The following is a 10536-nucleotide window of genomic DNA, read 5'->3' as shown; positions in this document are numbered from 1 at the left end:
CGCAAAGCTCAAGTTGCTCGGTGTAGCGTTTAAAAATGAGGTCGAACCTACAATACGGTTGAGAGAGACAAAAAGGAAGATAGAGAGAAAGAGATAGAGAAATATATATATATATATATATATATATATATATATACAGAGAGACAGAGAACGAAAAACGAAGATGTGCACAGTGCTTGGAAATACACCTTCACGTGGCATTGTTAGCCGAACATTGGATTACTTTCTCTAACACCACTTGATAGCAAAGCCATTGTTTCACCCGAGACAATATATGTAGGTATATGTGTATATATATACGTGTATATGTATGTATATATATTGTATGTACCACGCTCAGCTTGTTTTCACGTGGAGTTACAAAAATACACAACTGTCTTTTTGGTAAATGCAATATCATTTGATATAATAAAAGATAAAATAAATAAAGTAAATAAATAAATAAATAAGTAACTACGTTAGTAAATAAGTAAATAACGAAAAACAATATAAAGAAATTATATCGATAATCATAGATAAAAATTACAAAAATTTTCCGTATAAATAATTAAAATCATATTTTGAGATAAAAAGAAAATTATCGCTATAGTAGATTTTTTATAAAAGATAATTGACAAGTTGAACTTAACATTCTCTTCATTTTTTTTTTCTTTCTTTTTTCTTTTTTTTTTTAATCTTAATTTCTAATCCTATTTATTTTCATTGATTTATTAATTTATCTAAGATTTCTTTTTATACTTCTGGATTTATAATTTATTTGAGTTTATAAGAAACTTGAGACATTTTATAATAACTGAAGATTATTTATAATTCTTATTATTTAGTAATAATTTATATTTTAAAATTATTATAAAGAAACAAAGAAAAATAGAGAGAAAAAGAATGAGACACACATTTAAAAATCATATAATCGATTATCGTACAACCTAGAAACTATTTTATTCAAGATAAATATAATAAAAATTTCATAAGGATCTCCAAGATATTTTCTCATCAAAATTCTTACCTAATATTATATTTAAAAGATCAATGAGGGAAAAAATAGATCACTTTATTTTCTAAATTTATAATATGAAATATTTATTCGTGTATCGTTATACGGTTCCAAATCTACTTATTAAAAGCCATCAGTTTTTCAAAGCATTTCAACAAATTCAAAAGATTTTAATTAAATTATCGATATTAATAGAAGAATTACTCGGGAAAAGGAATGAAAATAATTTTACTCCTCGTTTCATTCGTATTTCATTCATAATAGATAAATCAGTCGTATCTGATCTGATATATCACTGTCTTAGTTATATAAAAATAAAAAAAGAACTTAAAAATTAATTACATCTTGGAGGAAATTTTTTAATATGAATTTCAAATTGACTTAAAAATAGTTTTGAAGTAATATTTATAAAAGAGGTAAAATAAATCTATACTAAGTACGTGTATACTTATATCTAGTATTTGATTGAATCTTATATTTTTATTCGTAGCATGAAATTGTCCGAAATGTCGATTTGGTATCAAAGTAAATTATGCTTTCACATAACTATATTTATATATATCCATATATATGTGCGTATATATATATATACACATATATATCACTAAAACAACTTAATTGGAAAGTCAAGTTAAACTAGAGATAGTTAAGCTAACAACAAAGTAATAAACGAACGAAGTCAAAGTATGTGTACGTTTCCGAACAAATTGAAACTAATAGAAACACATGTTCACACAAAATTCACATTCTGTTTCTCTCTCTCTCTCTCTCTCTCTTTCTCCCCTTCTTCTCTTTCTCCCTCTCTCTTTAGCATGGATGTTTAATTCAATTTTCATTCTGTAGCAAATATCGTGCAACGTGAACAGAAGATCTTTCTCACTCTCTCTCCCTCTCTTAGTATTTTTCAAAAAATAATCAGTAGATTTCATAATAATCCTGGTGAATCCTTTTTATTTAAACACTATATATATATATATATATATATATATATATATATATATATATATATACACAGGATCGATTCTCAAGCGATTTGAAGATCACTCGAGAGCAAATAGAAGTTTCGCTCGTTCGTGTCGAATTTAAAGGAATCGCCGAACGAGAATGTTCGTTCCTTCGGGAACGAACTATCGCGATAAAAAGTAGAAGAAGAAGAAGAAGAAGAAGAAAAAGTAGAAGAAATAGATGAGGAAGACCAAGGAATCGTCTTTTTTATCTTTCTTTCGTGATGTCTTCGTGATTAGAGACGAGCGTCACCAAATGGAAAAAAGAGAAAGAGAGAAAGAGAGGAAAGAACTTTCAATTTTCGTTTTCTTTTTTTGCTTTTCCTTTTTTTTCATTTTCCTTTCCTTTTCTTTCTTTTTTTTCTTTCTTTTCTTTTTTTCATCTGTCTCTATAGTTTAACGAGAAGCATATCGCACAGCATGGAAGTAGTTTACTTTCCGTTGACTATTCACGGAGTAGAAAGTAGATATGTAGATACATATATATGACTTATCTATGTATGTTCTAAAAGCTCATAGAAAAGCATGTGTACTCGCATGATGTCCCTCGTAATCGGACGAGACTCTCTTTTATTTACTTGCTTGCTTATTTACTTACTATGGCCGCTCATTTCCAACTAGTTTTCTATGACTCTTCGTCATCTTTTAATCTGTAATTTCCTATATTAATTGTAATTATATCTATCAAAATTGTATAATAAGAAAATGAATAATTCCTTAATAATTTTCGAATATTTCATATTGGTTATACTTAGATCTAGAAATTTGAATGTAAGAAATTAAAAATATTAGTTACTGGCGAACATTTCGCCCATCAAAGTCGTACTGCAATCTCGCTTATCGAAATCGTACTACAAAATTGTTTGATGGCTAAATATCCTTTAAAAAAAAAAAAGAAAGAAAAAATACAAAAATCTCATTCGAAATTTGTAATTTTTCGAATCGAAAGTGACTGATGGATTATGATTTTATTTTTCCGAAACATATAAGTCAATCAGAAAACATGTTTTCGTTTTATCCCGTATACATTTATTGCTTAAACAAACACGATAGGCCGATATAACATCCGATAACAAACTGTTCCGAATAAAACTCGTTGGAAATTTTTAATTTTTTTGAATTAAAGAAGATCGATGATTTTTGCCATATACATATATAGATACATATAAATATACATAAATATATATATATATATATATATATATATATATATAAGTCAGTCTGGAAACAAGTTTTCGTTTTACCAGCAGGATTTTATTGCGTAACGAATGCGATAGGCCGATGTTGCTCGATGCACGTTGCAGCTGCGTGAAAGTAAATAGACAGACAGAAACGAAATAGAGAGAAAGAGAGAGACAGAGAGAGAGAGAAAAGAGAAAAAGGGTGAAAAAGGGAGAGAAGAAGAAAAAGCAAACATGAAAAGCCGCGCCGCCGGCTATACATCGAATCGATCGCGTGAAAATTCGATGATCCAATAAACGCGAATTCAACATTGTAAACATCCTTCCTATTATATCAGCTGATTTTTCCAAGAAAACACTGATAGTCGATATATATATATATATATATATATATATATATATATATATACCCTTTCTAATAGATCGAAATATCTATCTCTTGAAATTATATTTCTTTTCTGCTCGTTATTTATCTAAAAAAGTAAAGAAAAAAGAAAGAAAGAAAAAAAAGAAAAGAGATAAATTAATAATAAATAATCTAAAAATTAATAATAATTTATAAAAAGATATATAAATTAATATCTAATAATTCCGAGATGTATATCGTTAATATCTTAATTAATAAATTATTTTATAATTATAGAATCATAAAAAAAATCTTTTTTTTTCTTTTATCTCTCTCTCTCTCTCTCTCTCTCTCTCCCTCTCTCTTTCTCTCTCTATTTCTATTTCTATATCTATCTATTTCTTTTTCTTCTCTTCATATCGTTTATATCCATCTCTTAAAATCGATAACATATTCGTGATAAAAGTGCATCATAGTGTGTGTAAACGCAGCATGATTCATAGATATCGGTTTCCAATATAAACGCTTACGATATTCGTGTGAGTTAATTTCAAGTATCTTGAATGGCATCCTGGAAAATTGAAAATTCTCTTTCACGGATGTAACTATAACTATAAAATATATTTAGAATAAAATTCATCAGGAAATTAACATGAGATCTATAAATCCATCATTCCATTCGAAATTTTTATCATTTTCTCTTCTTACTATTTCATATTAAAATGTAATATGATCGTTTTGAAATTACAAAATATTATTTCGTATACACACACACACACATATATATATTTATTTTAATTTTTAATCATTTTATAAAATTTAATTCAATTTATATTTATTTATAATAAATTTATTTAAATATTGCGAGTTATCAAAAAGTCAAGATCAGAAAATATTTAAATTAATTTAAATATTATTATCTCGTATATATCACAATACATAATCTATACTATAATACGTATAATATAACATAAATAAATACATTGTATTGAATTATTTTATAGGAATATATTTCATGAAATAAGAAAGTATTATTTCGTATATATTATAATACATAATTTATATAATACATCATACCGAGTTGTCAGGGACGTATTTCTTACAATAAATAAAAGAAAAAGAAAAAAGAAAAATATATTATTTCGTATATATTATAATACATAATTCGTATAATATATTATAACGAGTTGTAGTCAGATACATATATCATAAAATAAGAAGATATTTTTTTGCATATATTACAATAAATAATTCCATTAATATCAGTAGCACATTCTAAATATGTTATCTATTAACCTAATAAAAAGAGTCTAGTAAAACGTTGAATGGTCAGAGTAGTTGACATGGCTAGTTCGTTACGTAAAACTAAACAGTGCAACTTGTACTTACGAAGAGAAAACAGAAGAAAAAGAGAAAAAGCTTTTCTGTCTGCTAGTTGTAAGCTCGACTCGGTGTTTGCGAGTAGGTCGGTTAGAAAATAAAAAAGAGAAGAAGTTCGTAGCAGAGGCATGACTACGATGAATAGAACCTGGAAGCATTTACGCTAAGCAAGCTGGTTGGCCATAGAAAAAGAGAGACCCCGTATCAGAGTGATACGACCTCCTACTCCCTCCTCCCTCCTCCTTTTTTCTAATACTACGTATATTTGTATTTTCGAAAGAAACGAGAACAAAATCGTCTGTGTTTGTTTTCACAATTATTGTTTTTTCTTTTTTATTTTTCTTTCTTTCTCTATTTTTTTTTTCTTCTTCACGTTTATTCTTTTCAAACAGACAATGAAAATCTACGTGAAATTATTTTCATTAAAAATTACGTCAACGCGCTTTATAAAAACCTGTAATATCGTAATCCGATTTTTATCAAAAGAATTTATTTCAAAATTCATAAGCAAAGAAAAGCGTCTCGTCGACAATTATTACAGATATACAGAACGTGGCAAAAGTTTGTGCTTGATTTTTCGATAAAAAAAAAAAAGAAGAAAATATCGATTAAACTTCTTTCTAAACTTTTTACGACGATTCTTTTTTCTTTTCGATTATGAAACCAGAGAGCTAAGAACTTTCGAACCGATCTATGTTAAGATATATCTCGTATGTGTGTATCTCGGATGAAAAAAAAAAGCAATAAATAAATGAAGAAAAAAATAGAAAACGAAACAGAAGGAGCGAGAAAAAGGAAAATAGAAGAGAAAAGTATAAAAACAAACGATGTTATTTGATCGAAAGAGGAATATTTATCCGTGAAAATATTTGCAGATCGACGCTTTATCCCAAGAAAAATAATTAATGAAATTAACGGATCGTACAATTCGTCTTCCTCTATAGACTATTGATATTAATTACATATAATCAAGAGTTCGTGAAATTACGAGATAAGGTTGATGAGAGCAAGAGCTTGAAGTATCGTTTGCATTAACCTAATTCCGATTTTGCCGATCCGAAGATAATTAGCGATATTACAAACGACCGTATACGTGGGTGGTTATTGGAAATTTCGCACTGATGAATTTAACGAGCGATCATAGATTTATGTTAACTATTTTAGAGAGATAGAAAGAAAAAAAGAAAGAAAGGAAAAGAGAGAAAAAACAACGAGTAACCGGTCTCGTATCGTTATCTCTTGAATTATGATCAGTCACTCAAAAAAGTTATTTGAAAATATAGGTCAAGAGTCAAAAGTACTTGGACATAAGGATTTCAAAGATAAATAATTTCGTTTTTTTCTTTCGAAACTTATTTATTTTCTTCTATTTTTTATTTTTTTTTCTGTCTGTCTCTCTCTCTCTCTCTCTCTCTCTCTCTCTCTCTCTCTCTCTCTCTCTCTCTCTCTCTCTCTCTCTCTCTCTCTCTCCATCTCTATCTGTTTCGGATTGTAAGATTGCAAGACCCCCGAGAAAATTTCGCATCCAGTCCGTATATAAAAAAGTTTGCTCTACCAATTGAATTCTTAAAAATCGTTGGTAATCGTAAGAAAAACTTTACTTATTATTTATGCGAGAACATTACACGTGAGTAATAAAGAAGGTCTAAGAGTAGATATAATAATTTTATTCGACCCTCTCAGCAAATGTTAACTCAATAAAATTAGTCACCCTAATTTAAGCGTATTCCGTCCTAGCATAAATATAATTTAGTCGACCCTCCTTCTTCAAACTGTAATACCAAAGTTATACTCTGTATTCGCCGAAGAGTCGATGAATAAGAAAGAAAGAGAAAGAGAGAGAAATAGAAAAAAAAAGAAGTGAATAAAACGAAGAGGAAAAAATAAAGTAAAAGTGGGACAGCCGAATCGACGATAATCCTCTCAAAGAGAGACAGACAGACAGCAAGAGAGAGAGAGAGAGAGAGAAGTAGCAGCTCCCCTATAAGTTCCAATCGATATTGTATGTCGATAGATAGCTGATTTCCCATGTGGTAAACATCATCTTTCCACAACGGATTATTCGTGCTAATTCAGCGCAAGATGACGAAAAGCGATATAATACGCAGAATACCGTGTAACGTTGATTAATAACTAGTCCATTAGTAGAAAGATATATGGTAATAGACGTGAATTAAGGAAGAACGCTAAAAGTAATGTGAAACTTTTCAGTGGAAATTTTTCGAGAAGAAAAAGAAAAATAATTTCTTATTGTACTTGTCATCAAATGGGATCTCATATAAAAGAAAAAAAAAAAGGGAAGAAAAGAAAAATACGTAAAGGTTTCATATCTATCGAAGGGACCGTTCGATAAATAATAATCACGAGAGAGTAAGAAGAGAATGAAAAAATCAGAGAAATAAATAAATAAATAAATAAATAAAAAAGCAGGAAAAAAGAATAGAAAGAAAAAGTCGTCGCGAAGAAGTTTAGGACGTAGCGATTTAATTTTTCAATCATTTTTCACTCTCTCTCTCTTCCCCTGATAGTCACCTCTTGAATTTACGTTACGTACCGCGTATCCTCGCGATGAAAACTACGCTCTCAGCTGCCAACGAAACTTTTCTCTCGCCTCTCGACGAGTTTGCTCTTTCCGGTACGTTGAAAAAGTCATAAACCTAAGAAAGAGAACTGCAAGGGGAAGCTTTTCATCCTTTTCCGCGACAACCATCGTCACGCTAAACGAATCTTTCGAAAGGATGCAGCGCTTTAGAGAAGAAGAAGAAAAAAATATAAAGTAAAAAAAGAAAGAAAACAAAAAAAGAAGGTTCCTTTTAATTAATCGTCGCTATGTATAATATACATACGTTTTTTTTTTCTTTTTCTTTCTTTTCTTTTCTTTTCACCGTTAGAAAAGTTTTCAACGCTCGTAATGAGATTTTCCTGTCTTCTTTTTTCATGATTTTTATTCATAAATAAAATTATCATCAAGACTTTTCAAGCTATCCTGCACGATCTCTTGACGCACATCCTAAAAAGACGTAATGAATGAACACATAAGTCATTTATATATTATTTAAAATGTCTAAACATTAATAGTATTATTTAAAAGGACTACATTTTAAGGGAATTATTTTCTTTCAAATATCTACATTGATTCGAGAACGAACAAAACTCGTTGTTAATAGATGAATAGAGTAAACTCGAAATCGATAAGGGATGAATTACTAACATATGGTAAAATAGATTCGATAACACGTTCACGTTCTCTACAGTATCGACAAAATTACTATCGATAATGTCTCATATTCTCTACATTAATCACTGTCGATAAAGAAACTATTTATATTATCCAACAAAGTTTCCTACCTTATCAATCATTCATTCTCAGTATCTATATATTTATCCAAGAAGTTTTCTACCTTATCAACTGCCCATACACAAAACAAAATGAATTTTTCTAACAGATGGAAGAGCAATCGTAAATGAGCACAATGTAACTTTAAACGATTGTATCTCCGATCGATCAAACTACCAAAAGAATAGGCTCGAATATCCTGTAAAAGCAAAGCTTCTCGTTAATCCCGATGTCCATCATTTAAAACAAAATATATCAACGAGAGAACGAGGATAGAAAATAAAACGAGGCGTGCGTTTACATGATAAATTACAATAATTCAATGCGTCATCGCTTTAGTAGGCCTTTCAAAGAACTATGTGTTTGCGACGCAACGGTCCGATTAGGCCGCACGCGAACGGCAAACATTATTCTTTCGTGGCGTTACGTAAAAGCGAAGGACGGCGCTTAGCTAAAAATAGAAACAGGCGTTCAGTCTATGTCTCTCTTTCTTTCTTTCTGTCTATCTATCCTTTCTCTCTCTCTCTCTCTCTCTCCTTTTCTTACACACACTATCTCACGTTTCTATACGTCGCAACCCGTCGACAGAAATCGCTTGTCCATCTCGGATTTCCCTTTTCCCCGTTTGCTACATATACAGTCATAGATACATATACATACATGCATGCATACATAACACGTATATACCTACGCTAGAACAGAGGACGAAATGCGCATAACTCTTCGAGAGTCCCACCAAAATGTCCCGAAGTAAAATCGTCGTTAACATCCTAATGCCTACCTTTGTCATAAGTCCAAGGTCATTCCTAATTCGCTTTGTAATACCTTCTTTCTCGACTCATTTTCCTCTTCGAAAAAGATATTACAGCGTTTTCATAGTAAGTATTAAGTATCTACCTACTTACTTACTTATCTACCTGCGCGTGCCAGTGGTTCTCATCTTTGACCAATCGACGAATCGTGTTAACTGAAACGATCAAGGAACTTTCCAATTTCTTTCGCTTGCATATATACACACATACATACGCCAAATACATACACACACACACATATGTTATACATACATCGAAAAGAAAATTCTTACTCACTGCGAGAAACTACTGCGACGATGAGGAATGTTATTGGACACCGTGGAAAACGGATTCGTGGCTGACACCTGAAGGGAAATCAATAACGAGAGACCACGTCGATCGTGAACGAAAAGCGAAGCAGCTACGACGAAAAATAATCGCTCAAAATTATCAACCATCATTTACTTTATCGTTTTCAAACCAGGAAAAACAGCTAATCGTCTATAATACATACATAAACGTCGTCTGTACAAGTTCTCTGTCTGTTTAAGGCAGAATCAATTTACGGAAATAGATTTGAAACCAGTCACTCCCTTTCTCTGTCTCTCTATCTCTCTATCCATCGTTACGCAATAATCAAAGAGAACAGTCATCCATCGTCAAATTGTGAAATCGAAACGTTAAATTATTTCTTAGATATTGGACTTAAAAATAACGATGAAGACAACAACGTCAACAACAACAACAACAATTAACAAGAATCAACAGCCAAGAAACATTATAAATACTATAATAAAATCAAATATCAAAAATATCAGAATAAGAAGAATCTTCTGATCTTGTAAAACGTACGTAGATGGCGTTACGGTTGCCATACACCATGGCCAGAGACTCCATTTGTATTTTACCCTTAGAAACTTTGGAAAAAAGCACCCTGGCTCGCGAGAGAGAAAGAGAAAGAGAAAAAAAAGGTGCGACCTTGAGAACGCTCTCTTTCTCTCTCTCTCTCTCTCTCTCTCTCTCTCTCTCTCTCTCTCTCTCTCTCTCTCTCTCTCTGTGCAAGATCGTCGATATAGATGGTAGCGCAGCGCAAAGGCATACTTCGAAGGCTTGGAACGCAGCGCTCGTTGCGAGGAGAGAAAAAGAGAAAGAGAGAAAGAAAGAGAAAAAGAAAGAGAAAGAGGGAGAAAGAACAGCGCAAAAAGCCATGCAGCATAACTTCAACAACGGAGAACGAGGGTTTGCATTTGAGGATGAGAATGAGGATGAGGAGGTGGAGATATAGGTGGAGGTGGAGATATATAGGTGGAGGAGGAGATAGTATATGTGGAGGAGGAGATGTTCAGGAATATTGCATCTGTCTACGTGTTAGTGCACACAGTGAAACGACGTGAGTCTTGAGGTAGGGCAGTGGAAATTTCCACTGTGCTCGCTCTCCGAGACGACGGTCAATACTCTCTCCCTCTCTCTCTTTCTCTCTCACTCTCTCTCTCTCTCTCTCTC

General features: G+C 31.4%; 1 long non-coding RNA gene across 3 annotated transcripts; it reads right to left on the bottom strand.

The window, feature by feature from the left end:
* Nucleotides 1-6321: 6321 nt before the first annotated feature.
* LOC127071722 (uncharacterized) lies at nucleotides 6322-9858 on the bottom strand. Of its 3 annotated transcripts, none has more exons than XR_007785209.1 (6): nucleotides 9548-9858; nucleotides 9331-9454; nucleotides 8254-9209; nucleotides 7752-7915; nucleotides 7460-7651; nucleotides 6322-7091 (listed from the first exon to the last, which is right to left on the bottom strand). It is a non-coding gene; the product is annotated as an uncharacterized LOC127071722 (long non-coding RNA). The 3 variants fall into 3 exon arrangements; XR_007785210.1 differs by having other exon boundaries at nucleotides 6322-7651; nucleotides 8254-8934; nucleotides 9024-9209; XR_007785208.1 differs by having other exon boundaries at nucleotides 6322-7651.
* Between the last annotated feature and the right edge of the window lie 678 nt (nucleotides 9859-10536).

Source organism: Vespula vulgaris, chromosome 23, assembly GCF_905475345.1.
Source record: "Vespula vulgaris chromosome 23, iyVesVulg1.1, whole genome shotgun sequence".
Taxonomy (NCBI): Eukaryota; Metazoa; Arthropoda; class Insecta; order Hymenoptera; family Vespidae; genus Vespula; species Vespula vulgaris.
This window is presented reverse-complemented; position numbering and strand designations above follow the sequence as displayed.